General features: G+C 39.4%; 1 long non-coding RNA gene across 3 annotated transcripts in view; it reads right to left on the bottom strand.

Moving 5' to 3' along the window:
* The window catches only part of LOC131512663 (uncharacterized), a 130,590-nt gene extending 117,934 nt beyond the window's left edge, over positions 1–12,656 (bottom strand). For 2 of the 3 annotated variants that reach the window (XR_009262226.1, XR_009262227.1), the window contains exons 1-2: positions 12,294–12,656; positions 11,979–12,133 (exon numbers count right to left, since the gene is read on the bottom strand). This is a non-coding gene — a long non-coding RNA (uncharacterized LOC131512663). Of the gene's footprint in view, positions 1–7,218; positions 7,313–11,978; positions 12,134–12,293 lie in introns of all 3 variants that reach the window. The other variant, XR_009262228.1, reaches the window with a different exon arrangement.
* Positions 12,657–13,656: the final 1,000 nt, after the last annotated feature.

The following is a 13,656-nucleotide window of genomic DNA, read 5'->3' as shown; positions in this document are numbered from 1 at the left end:
CTGTTCCCTATCTCCTATTCATTTTCCCCACTGGCTTTACCTTAACCAGTGAACAGAAGGAAAGGGATCCAGGTGGCTGACTCTCCACGGGTCAGCTTCCCAGGAACAGAAAAAGGTATATGTGGATCTGTAGGGCACACAGAACATAGCCAACAAGTACGCGACATCACTTCCCGCCTAAGTCACCCCTAAAGGCCGATGGCTCTTGGCAGGAGTACCAGAAAAACATCAGCCACCCTCTCGAAGTTTTGACCTCAGGTTAAAACTCCCAGATGCTTTGTGATCAAGCCATTTCATTTTCTAAGATGCAAATGTGAAAGTTAAGTCAAATTTGTAATTTAGTTAAAAAAAAATCAAGTAGATTCTTGTAACGACGTATATCCCCTCAAATACACAACTATGTTAAAATTATAGTATACTTCATTGAAATCACTATGACAAAGATACAGAAAAATATATGCAGAGATTAAATTATAAATATTTCCTGAAATAGCATATTGTCAGAATGGTTTTAACAAAATATTTTCTTTCTTGATTCAAGAAGTCATCACTCAAGAGAAAGTGTAGACAGAAACATTTTTCCCAGTAGCTCAGCTCCTGCTCATCTCTAGACATTTCTCTTTGACCCTTCAAGTCGAGCTTCTGTAGAAACAAACTCCTCTCTCCCCCACAAGACTACTAACTCCCCCAAATGATGAGGTATGTGTATGTCTGTGTGTGTATACACACGCTGAGGTTTTTACACGGTAAATGTTTAACGGAAATTGTTTATTAATTATTGGATAATTATGCTTTTTTAACATCTACTTTAATAGAACAATGGAATTTTGCATGAAAAATATAAATAAGAAGCATAGCCAAGAAGGTACTAACTCCTTTGCTACTCTTTAGGTGATCAGGATTTTGCAAGACTGAGCACTGATTTACAAATGTGTTCACTCTCCTTAGTAGAGTAAATGTGGAATTTGATCCAAGAATCTTTATCAGTTAAATTAAAATAATAGTCTGTAAAGGAAATAAATGAATGCATTATTAACCTGTCACAAGCACTAAATGTCACAAAAGTAATCCTAAATAATTAGGAGATAGTAAAACTGGCACATAAGGGAAGACTTCAGTTTAAAAGTGTAGTGGTGGAAAGAGCAATAGCCAACAAGCAGGTGTTCCATGCCAAATCTGGGACCAATTACCTGTATGACCATAGACAGTTCCAAAGTGCCTGGGATATAAATGAAACAGGATGAGTCTTGAGTTGATGACTGCTGAGGTGGTGTAGTTAAATGGGAGTTCTAGGCCAACACTGTCCAATAAAAGCATAATGTGAGCCATATACACAACTTCAAATTTTCTAACAGCCACATTTTAAAAAGTAAAAAGAAGTAAGTGGGATTCATTTTTCTAACATTTATTTATTTTTGAGAGAGAGCACGAGTGGGGGAGGTGCAGAGAGAGGGAGACAAAGGATCTGAAGCAGGCTCTGTGCTGACAGCAGAGAACCAGATGCCAGACGCGAACTTACGAACTGTGGTGAGATCATGTCCCCAGCCAAAGTCAGACGCTCAACCGACTGAGCCACCCAGGCAACACAAGTGGAACTCATTTTAAAATATATTTGATTGGGGCGCCTGCGTGGCTCAGTCGGTTAAGCTCTGACTTAGGCCCAGGTCATGATCTTGCGGTTCATGAGTTCGAGCCCCGCGTCAGGCTCTATGCTGACAGCTCAGAGCCTGGAGCCTGCTTCGAATCCTGTGTCTCCCTCTCTCTCTGCCCCTCCCCCACTCGTGCTCTGTCTCTCTCAAAAATAAAATATACATTAAAAAAATTTAAATATATTTGATTTAACTCATTATATGCAAGTATGATTATTTCAAGGTGTGTCTCTAGCCTAGAGTGCTATAATGTGATGACCTGATCGGTCAACAGAGTCCTAGGCTATTCAGTTTACTTTCATGTATGTTAAAAATGTTGTCTATAATTAAGAAGTTAAAAAAAGTCAAAAAACCTGTGTTGATCTCTTTCTGTGGCTCGATTTTTCCACCTATTTGTTGAGAGAAATATACCAGTTATTACATCATTTCTAAGGTCCCTTCTAATTTCCCTGTTTCTTTTTCCTTCTCCTAAGTATTCTCACTCTGGTTTTTCACTACTCTATGGAAAAATGTCGTTTAAAAAATTCCTTTATCCTCACAGAGATATGACCTGGAAATTACCATTGTTTGTGTATCTAAGGAATATTTGTGGATAAATGGTCATTTATTTGTAAAATAGGTTTTCTTCTGCTGCACGACCAAGCGGTAGTATAGGAGCTCCGTTTGTATTCACTACTGTTTTGTTCGTTCAGTTTTTTTTTTCTTTTCAGGTAATAAGATTTACCACTCAATCAGGGTGAGAGATGGGGATTGGGAACAGCCAAATTCATAACACAAATATAAATCCTAATCTATGTTCAAAAAGTGACTTTGAAGGAACAGAAATCAAAATACCTCAGGTATTTCTCACATCATTTGTAAAAATTTAGTCCAGTAATTTCATGGGTTTATTTCATTTGTACATTTGGCTTTCTTTTGGTACTGAGTTTTATAGTTGTATTTACAGAGACTCAGCCTCTTACCATTCAAAATAAAGTAAAAGTTAAAGTAGAAATTCCTATAAAAATCAAATGTGTGTAGTTAAAAATATCCATCTTTATGACAAAACAAATGATTTAATTTTAATTGAATTGTTTTGATGGCTTGCCGACCCACTCTCTTATCCTAGCTCAATATTTAGGTCAAGCTCACCAATAACAATGCCCCTGGTATCATTTTGAAGAAAGGCTTTAGGTGTCTCTTTCCTTTATGAATCTCAACTAGAAGGAAATTGCATATTTGACCAATTTTAAGAGATCTAGAAGATTGCTTGCAATATTTAAGAGGTTAACTACCAAAAAAGATCCCTGCAGTTTTTTTGATAAGAAACTTTTGGGGTACACTTACGTGATCATTTTAAGTTTTGAAAACCAATTTTCTTGCAATTATTTAGGGATCAATTTTACATTTCTAAAGTCTATAGAAATATCTACTGAGTTAAATGGTACATTTCTGTTGAGACTTTTCTCCCCAGTTATGGTGCAAGCCTGGGATAGACATAGAATTACATCCGGTCCTTAGAATGTGAAGTAAGATGTTTTTGTACCAGATACTCTATTTACCTCCTTCAGTTATGAGTTTAAAAATGTGGTTGGTCTTTTTTTTTTTTTTTTTTGGTAGCTAATGTGGGTTATAGGTGAGAGTTCAGTGTATATGAGGGAATCCTATAAAAAAAATTCATAGCTTGAAGTAAGACACATATATATATTTTCTATAAGTGCCTTCACTATTACTCCCATGAGAGAAAAATTAATTAGGGAGATTTTTTTGGACAAACAAAAAAATCATTACCATAAATCAATTGTTTCTTTATGGTTTTCTTCATTTAATCAGCTTGTCTGGTCTTTATTACCTGTGAGGTTCCAGTCATCTCATTCTACAACATTCATGAAAATAAAGATCCATTTTCCTTAATGGGACTAAAAAAAATCTATTGGCATTAACAGGAACAGAAGTCTTTATGCAGTTATGGGAATAAAGGTTGGTTCTCAATTATGGGAATAAAGGATTGTTCCCCTAAACTGGCAGTTCTGAAACACAGCAGAAGGAGAAAAGGTAAGAAAAGAGTGAACTGAATAAGAAAAGAATTGCATTATTAGCAATACTCTAAGCACACATTTCTAGTTACCCGATGATTAAAATATTTAAAGATGCAAATGTAATTTAATTAATTCAGGAAGCGACTTTTCCTCCCACTAATTTATCCTCAAGGGTCTCAGTGTTTTATCACACAAGCTCAGCATTTGTGGCTTCTGGTCTGGCAGAAAGTTTTCCTACAGAATATTTTTCACAAACCGAAGCCATGGGGAAGACTGAAAATCCTTGATGTAACATGGAGCTCTGTGCTCTCTGTGTAACAAATCAGCTGCCCCAACACTGGAACAACTTCAGGCCTCATATGTCCTGGCCGCAGCCACCTGCCAACGTTGGATGAAATGCCAACGTTTCTGCAAGAGTCAAGACTCTCTGGTAATATTTCGACTTGTGTGATTAATAAGAACCCGTGTCAGGAAAAAACGACTGGCGATGGTAACTCCAGGTGTCATACCTACAGAGAACATCCGGTTGTTGTAACAAGACGAGTCGAATATAAAATGAGGTGTGCCTTTCAAGACCCAACTTTAAGCGTGATCCACTATGGTCCACAAACCCACGATTACATATACATTCAAAGTATTCACAAAATGGACTCACTACATCTTAAATAGTTCTTCCCACTTTCCCCTACACATCTTTGCCTTTTCAGACATAAATCTTCCTCGTTGTTGCCAAGACATAGCTGAACATCTCTTCCCAACACATCCTCTGCTTTTCATTTCAGGGGATGGAATGTCTTGATATTTCAAAACGAAAGGCAAAATCCAATTTTCTGAAGCCAATTACGACAGATGTAATCTACATGAAATTACTCACATATCTAAACTCCCATGGTCTCTTCCACTTATTTGGCACTTAAGTGCTTCCTTTAAAGTTCAATTTGTTTTATGTGTCACTTGTAGTTGCCACTCACAACTGTAGTGTCATCCTTTCACAGCACTAGCATCTGCTTAATTCATCTTTGTACCCCCTCCCCCAACACCTAGTACATTGCCAGGTCCCCATGTGGCATTTAATAGAGGTTGAATGGATTTTATAAATGAAGAAAGGGAGGTGGTGAGAATTAGTATGGTCCTCAATATTGAAGTTATTCCTTGGTGAAAATTCTGAAACTAAAATGCAGATTTCCCTCTTGTGAATTTAGAGCTCTTTCTAGCAACTAATGTTGTTTTCCAACACTACACAACTTTTCCTATGCATGCTTCAATTCTAATTCCCAGTTCCAAAATGAGATAATTAACGCTGCCATTGATAAGTGATGTCATTTATTTTTGATGTGATATAAACAAGACTTCTAAACTGTCAGAGCAGGGGCACCTATGTGGCTCAGTCGGTTGAGCATTGGACTTAGGCACAGATCATAATCTTGCCTTTCATGAGTTCCCCCTACATGGGGCTTGCGGCTGTCGGTGGGAATCCTCTCGGATCCTCTGTCCCCCTCTCTTGGCCCCTCCCCCACTTGCGCTCTCTCAAAAATAAATAAACATTTAAAAAATAAAAATCTATAATCTGTTACAGCAGAATGAAGGAGGAAGAATAATTGACCGTGAAAAACAATTGTTCGTCTATAGCCATTTCATTACTTCAATAGCGTTAGAAGATAATGAACAAGGTGTGATGCAGAATAGATGGCAATACGCAGGTAGTAGTGCAGTCAAGAGGGAATAACAGCAATATCAAAAGGACAAGAAAAATAACTGGCATAGCATCCAGTTACCCAACAAACATGTAGTAAGGATCTACTGCCTGCCAGTTAATGTGATAAACAATTACAGAATAAAAATGTTGACTTCTCTCTCAAGGATCTCTGGTAGGAAAGACAACATCTCATAAATAAGTATAAATAATAATAAATAAAATGGATAAATCATGAAGGAGATTTAAAGAGCTTTGCTTGGGGGTGGTAGTAGCAGGGGAGAGACATGGCTAGCCACCCAGGCAACTTGTTCTCACTGCATTGCCTAATTTAATACAGCACCCGCCTCTCTGTGGGCACTTAATGACTATCAGTTGGCAAATGGATAAATGCCAGTGGTTGGGGCAAAGAGAAGAGTGTGTTATCTCCCCAGTTGCCCAGCAAACTGGTGTGGCTTCTGGGGGTCCTCCTCAGCTGTGATAGCTATACAGTGACTCCCAGTGGTCACAAGTTGAACCTAATCTTTGATCATAGTCTAACAAGCATGTAATTTAGTATAGTATCACACATACATACATACACACACACACACACACACACACATTACATAGTTGAGTATAGTAACTAAAGCCATCACCCTTGTTTACAAACTTTGGTATTCATTCTGCTTAAAAGTGAAAAGTGTTCTGTGAAGCACAATGATGCGTGCTAGATGAACAATAAATTCCTTCCCAATTCTGAAAGCCAGATTCAGTTGTTTTAAATTAACTTTCTAATATGGTCCGGTATGGTGTTAAACTTAACATGATACAGAACAAATAGAAAAGACATTTATTATGAGAAATAAACAATGTTGTCTCCCAGCTAATGGAAATGCCCTCCTCAGGGAAGAACATGCAATATTTCTTTGAGTTCTGTCTAAAAATTTTTCTCCACTCAGAACAATTATTAGTTTGATAAAAGCTCCAACTTGTCCCAATTACTTATAAACCATGTGCCTTCTCCTTTTGCATAAAGAAAAAGAACAATAGATCATTATATTCTGGGGTATCACTATGTGGGTATTTCCAATGATGTTTAATATTTCTTTACCAATAAAAATAGCCATACAGTAGGTCATTCTGGTATATCAGTATTTACTGAGTTCCGTTCAGAACAGCTCAAAAAGCACCATCAGTGTCAACTACATGTGAAACATTATGATAAGTACTAGGAAAAAAACACACACACACACACACACACATACAGCCCCTGGCTAAGATCTTACAGTGTAGTGGGCAAAAAGGACCTCGCTATCTCCCAGAAGCAGAGGAAACAAGAAGAAAAAGAGAAACTGGCAGTTAGATAAGGTATTATAGTTATGTCACTCTTATATATGGCTCCCACATGTATGGCTCCCACATGTCACACCCCAAACGCAGGCATTCTGTGAGCAACTGTCATCTTCAGTCCCATTCATAAAGGTTTTGGGAAGACCCTGACCTACGATTCTGCTGTGGTCCGCCATCCTCCTGCCCCTGCATATTAAATTTTAGATGAAGGCTCTGAATCCACATCAGACAGAAGAGAAAAGAGACAGCTAAGGGAAAAGAACAGTTAAGCTATATACTGAAATCCTTTGAGAAATGTCCTGTCAAGAGTGCAGCTAGAAAACTCAAACTGCAAGAAGCTGTATGTTACCATGTAAGTATCCAAGGAGATTCTTCTATCCCCAAGTGAAAAAGCATTGCATGAAATCAAATCGTAACAAGGTCCTGAAACTGGACACCTGAGTGATATATATGGACATCTGTTCATGAAGGCTGACCCCTGGCGGTATAAATTGATTGTTGCAGGGAGAACAGTCCAAAAGATTACCTTGAAAAACAGAGCTCACTCCTCTTCAAAATGTAGTGATATATACTTTCATAAGCATGGACATTCTAAGTGAGATGTGTGGCCATACTGTCATCTATGAAAATAAATAAAAATAGCAATATAATCTACAAAATTTATTATGAAGGGGAAAACAATTTAACAGAGAAAAGACCTATCTAGAATCAATGGGACTACCTCCTTTAAATGACTAGATATATGTTATTCTCTGTCACCTCTAGTATTGTCACCACACACGTGTCTCTATGAGACAACATTCTCAAAGTCTTCATAACTGGTTGCAAATGCCTTATAAACAAGTATTCTTTTCAACTTTTAAACTTTACTTAGATGAATTTTGACATGCCACAGAACAGCCTAGGCTACATTATGAGCACATCATTTAAAAAGTAATTTGTAATTTCTACGTAATAAAAAACCAAAACATATATCATCGATGTGTTAACTAAAAAATGTAAAATAATGTGACAGCACCAGTTAAAATAAAGAGCAACTCATTTCATATACATTATGTGCTCTTTTTTATAATGAAACAAAAAATTACATATGAAAGTCAAAATTATATTTAGGTTTAAGGAAAGACGAGAAAAAAGTAAGTAAATGGTTTTATGCATCTAAAACTAGAAGTGAATGGCCTTTTCTCCACCATCAATGTTGAACGTAGATTAACTTAGATAATTCTTGTTATAATTAAGGAGTTTGGAGACAAAAGCCACCTGTAGAGGCCAAATAAGAGGTCTTGCATGTATTTTCTTTTTCTTCTAGATGTTCTTTTTTCCATTTTTAAAAAATTTTTTAATGTTGATTTATTTTTGAGAGAGAGACAGAATGTGATCAGGGAGAGGCAGAGAGAGAGAAGGAGACAAAGAATCTGAAGCAGGTTCCAGGCTCTGAGCTGTCAGCACAGCTCATGAACCGTGAGATCATGACCTGATCTGAGGTCAGACACTTAACCAACTGAACCACCCAATGGCCCCTCTTCCATTTTTTTCTACTGGCATGCCATGGAGAAATTGCAAGAACCTCTATATGTTACACAACCTTTATCTTTTTTCTTCTCAAAGATTACTATTTCTATTTTTTGCTTTTCTACCATCCCTCCTAGATAAGTCTGTGAATCATCTTTGAGGAAGCAGGATGAGATAGCTACCCAAAGTACGAGTGCCTAAAGACTTACGTGTTGTGTATTTCCATCTACTTTTAGGCTCTTGCTAGCCTCATATTAGAAAAAAAAAATACCATTATGGCAAATGACAATTTATAGGCCATCTGGAAATAGTTCCACCATGAGAACATAGACTCCTATGTACTGCAGTCCATGTAAATAGTAAAGGAACCATGAATTGTTAACTATGTGAAGTGTATACATACCACAGAAAATTAAAATCAAAAGAAATGAAACAAATGAATGCAAACCACTTTTAGAATAGTGGAGTTAACCTGAAATGGATCTCTAAATTCAGGAATTCTTGAGGACAACCCATCAAGAAACTCCTAAATGATATGGCTTCTTCAAAACTTGATGTCCTACAGAGTAAACTTTTAAATTTAAATTTAATTTAAGCTTTTTAAATTTTTCCTCCTTCTCCACAACCAAAACCCTAGTAACAAAAGAAAACTAACAAACAAGCAGAAAGACACAAAGTCTTCCTAAAGAAAATAAGGAATTCGATCAAAAGCACAGAGACCAAGCCAATAAATGCTTGTTTATGGCACTCCATATCCTTCCCATTAGAACAACCCAGAACATTTTAGACACTCAAGTTGTAAGGTTTTGCAGTTTTGCACCTTCCTTTTATTATTTACATGTAATTAGAGAACCAATAACAGTAATTCTGAGTAGAATGACCAAAACCTATATCAGAATGGAAGTTGGGGAATTAGTTTCAGATAAATATATATTTTCAGAAAAGTTTATAACAGACTACAATTTCCAGATCATTTGCACTACATTAAAATTCATATTCAGATTGTTTTGCAACCTGTGTTCTTCTTAAATAACTTATCTTTTTAACATGCTTTAAAAACTATCTAAAATCCCATGCACACATTTCTCTTTTTTATGTTTATTTATTTTTGAGAGTGAGAGAGGGCGGGGGAGGGGCAGAGAGAGAGGGAGATACAGAAAGTGAAGCAGGCTCCAGGCTCTGAGCTGTCAGCACAGAGTCTGACGTGGGCCTCGAACTCACAAACTGTGAGATCACGACCTGAGCCGAAGTCGGACACTTAACCGACTGAGCCACCCAGGCAACCCCTCCCATGCATACATTTCTAAGCTTTCTCCAGTTATTGTCAGCCACTCCTCCTCTGAACAGTAGGAGCCAACATGCAAGGTGTGGGACTCAACAACTAAAGCCTCTTCCTTCTCTTTGAAACTGCTTAGTGACAGTCATGTCTGTTTATCAAAGAAATTTCTTCTCACACTTTCTGCTCTTTCTCTCTTACATCAGTGTTTTGAGAATCTAATGTAGTCCAATATTCTCAGCACACAAATCTCTATAAATAAATCTGTAATTCAGTTGCAAACACACTAAAGCTTGAGACCATCAATCAAAGAAAAGACACACAAAACCAAGCACAAATTCCCATGTCAGCACAAAAGTAAAATCTTCAGATGCAACAAAGGAGTGAAAAGCTAAAAAAGAAGAGGGACCCTTATTCCAATGTCCCAATTGCTGATCCCATTTCAGTCTTTTTTGTTGTTGTTGCGTTTTTTTAAAAACATATTCTTGGGGCGTCTGGGTGGCTTTGTTGGTTAAGCGGCCAACTTTGGCTCAGGTCACGATCTCACGGTTTGTGCTTTCGAGCCCAGAGTCAGGCTCTGTGCTGACAGCTCAGAGCCTAGAGCCCGCTTCTGATTCTGTGCCTCCCTCTTTCTCTGCTCCTCCCCCACTCATGCTCTATCTGTCTCTATCTCTCAAAAATAAAAAATAAACATTAAAAAAAACATATTCTTTCCTTGTATTAAAGTCGTGTCAACGATCTATCACAACAAAGAGATCCAGATGGAAAAACCAAAATTGGTCTCCAATTCACACTACAGAATGGACCAGAGGGCTTAGGTTTAATCACCACTACTACATAAATAAGTCTCTTAGGTGCCCTTGCATTCTCCAGTTGAAAAAATCTTCAATTTCAACATGTGGAAGATTCAGCCGCACTGGGCTGTTATTTGTAATAGGTCTTGCCCTCTCTCTCTCCTGCAATACTCCATAGAGTGATGAGCAAATGTATTCCCCTTACAGTTAAAGAGTTTGGAAATTAAACCTATCTACCCAGAGGTAGATAAGTAAAATCTCACTTTATGAAAGCTTTCCAGATGTCTTTACATCCGCTTCTTTCCCTTGAGGCAAAGAAGAACTAAAGAGAGAAACCCTGAGACTTTAAATAATTCTCTTTTTGTCTGGCAGTTCTTTCTACACAAGTCAGGGTCTGCATACGATGCTGTAGCTGCTTTGGCAGCCTGATGTTCACGTGCATACCGCGAAGCCTCAAACATTTTGTTTCTTCTAAGCTCAACAACCACCACTGAATGTAAACTTAGTTGCTGCGACACGGGAAAGCATAACAGGCAGAGAAATTTCAATTAAACAAACTATGCTCTTTTCCAAACACTCCCTAAGGCCAGATCCTCGGGATTAGTCAAACGTAAATGTCATTTCAATCACTCTAAATATGTCACTAACACATACAAAAATCTAAAGTAGTCATCTTTTTTTTTTTTCCCAAGCTGAATGACCTATCAATAATAATACCTTAGAGTTACTTAAACCCTTGTCTCCAAGGATCTCAATGTTCTATCTACCCTCTGACACTCAAGACTTAGGTAGGATACAGGCAGAGTTCATACTGTTGATGCTTAGGCAACAGCACTTAGAAATCAAGTAGCAACCAAGAAGAGTGAGGCGAGAGTGAATCCAATAACACGAACGGAATGAGAAAGTGAATGTGATGTATTAAGTAGGGGAGACAAGTGAGCTAGGCAAGAGCCAGCACACTTGAGCAAGCAGCATGGGTTGACAGAAGTCCTTTTCCACTGGCTAACAGGAAGGCTGTGTTCCCATCGCTCAGATGGGTCACGCAGATAACCTCAGTAGTATTTGAAGCTTTGGGTCGTGAAGACAAACAATAAATTTAATTCCAACCTTTATTTCCTCTTCACTAATACTCAGCATGATGTCTTTCTTAAAGCATAGGATAAATCTACGTTTTAATTTCGTTTGGAATGTATTGGTGACCCTTGGGTGCAAAAATAATGGTGATAAACACAATTTATCCAATTTTAAAGCAAGAATGGTTACTGGAGCTTACTTTTCCCAATCCTCCCATCCGTAAAAAGAAAACTGAGACCCAAATGGTTGACACGACTTGTTCCACACTATATTAAGAATAAGAAAAGGAATTAAGACTAGACCTTAGATCTACTGGTTTTATGTCCTTTTTCCTATTCCATGTGGTCACTCATAAACAAAGCCCGCCTTTTTGAGTTTATTATTTCCTCCACTGTGATATCAGGCAGTGAAGGATCAAGAAATAATTAAAAGTGAAACACTTAGAAAGAGGAAAATATCAATAAACAAATTCTGACTTTCTGGGTACAATGGAGAAATTCATTCCAGTATCTAGGGAATATTACCAGTTAATATCTATTACCCTTTATTATAAGACATCATTCTTCCTGATTCTCACATTTAGACAAGTAAAACATTCCACAGACATGAAATGTGTTATTTGGAACAAACCTTTCGAGGTTATCCTAATTTTATGTCTTGTAACTCCTTTGTGTCACGTAAGAAACTTGAGACTTTGTCCAAATGTTTCCCCTTTCCAAAGTAGGAGGTTCTTCTCTCTCTCTCTTTCTTTTTTAATTGAAGATCTTTGTTAACAGGTGCTTGTACTTGGTTGACATTTTGGGGAAAAAAAATCAAGTTGTAAATTTTTATTACAAATTAAAAGTGTGGTTCTTTAAGAAAAAAAGAGAGAGAGAAAGAAAAAAAGAAAAAGAAAAAAATCGCAACTTGCCCAGACTCGAAACAACGTAAAAACTTCAGCCCCACCTTGCTTAGCATCTGGAGCCGAGAAATTTTCTCCTGTGGAGGCTGCTTTTGTCTTTTTGCCTTCTTGCGGTTTGGGGTGTTCTGGGCCTCGGGTGCGGTAAGTGAAGAGGTGTTGGTACTGATGAGGAGGTGGCTGTTCAAGTCCGTGCTATCTCCTCTCCTTGATCTCGTCGCCTTGACATTGCTTGTCGCGTTCACTGCCTTTGTCCCTAGGCTCTTCGGTCAGCAGGGCCCCTGCAGAACCGTGGTCTAGGGCCTCGGGGGCCGATTCCACCTGGCTCGGCTGCGCCCTGCTGTCCGCACCGCGCATCACTTCTCCCGGCACTGGAGGGCCCGAGAGCTGGGCTGGCGCTCGGGGGGTAGGGCGGCGCTGTCGGGTCAGGCCTCCAGTCCCTCACTTTCCCACTCTCGCTCCTCTCATCTTTCTGCCGGTAACTGGTGCAGGTAATGGCGCCCGTATCCCCCGCAAGGTGGCCGGCGTCTGTGACGCTTCCGGTCGGCTGCACGTTTCCTGCCTTGCCCTGGAACTGCACCCGCAGCATGGGCTGCCCCGCCCCCGCTGCGCCCACAACTTCAAGTCCTGCCCTGCGAAGGTGCTTCCCTGGGGCTGTTCTTTGGGGCCGTCTGCTCTACAAATCCATCTTCCTCGGTGGCATTCCTGTTGATGAGACCATATCCGTTTGTTACCTTGAGCCATTTTCGGGTTCCCCAACTCTCCCTCGAGGTAAGCCCGTAGTTCCCGCCACAGGAACCCGCATAGCTAGGCTCCCGCCACCGCTCCCAGCGCCGCAGCGGGTAGTGCGGGGCCTAGTGTCCCAGCGCTGAGGCCGCGAGGCGGGGCTGCCGGGCTCGGCCTCGCTGACCGGGTGTATCGTGATGGTGACCCGCGCCTGCCGTGGCCCCGCTCCTCCCGGGTGTGCGGATAACTAACTAGGCCTGCGGGGGAAGTGGGGCTGCCCAGAGCTCTCGGCCCTCCGCTCCTGTTCCGGCCACCAATTCAACTGTGCAACAAACCTCTGTTTTTAATTTAATTTAATTTATTTATTTATTTTTTTTAATACTTATTTGCGAGCAGGGGAAGAACAGAGAGAGAGAGAGAGAGAGAGAGAGAGAGAGAGAGAATCCCAAGCAGGCTCCACGCTGCCAGCACAGAGCCCCCGCCAGGCTCAACCAGCCTACAAACCATCAGGCCATGACCTGAGCCAGAATCAAACAGTGGAATGCTTAATGGACAGAGCTACCCAGGTGCCCCCACAACAAGTTTCTTAAATGACTACCACACTGGAACAATGTCCTAAAAATAATGTCTCATTTCATTCTTCAGAATTTGTACTAAGTTGGAAATGAACTGTGATTTAGGAAA

The sequence above is a fragment of the Neofelis nebulosa genome, chromosome 5 (assembly GCF_028018385.1).
Source record: "Neofelis nebulosa isolate mNeoNeb1 chromosome 5, mNeoNeb1.pri, whole genome shotgun sequence".
Taxonomy (NCBI): Eukaryota; Metazoa; Chordata; class Mammalia; order Carnivora; family Felidae; genus Neofelis; species Neofelis nebulosa.
Note: the sequence above shows the minus strand (reverse complement) of the source record. Positions and strands in the feature narration are given on the sequence as shown.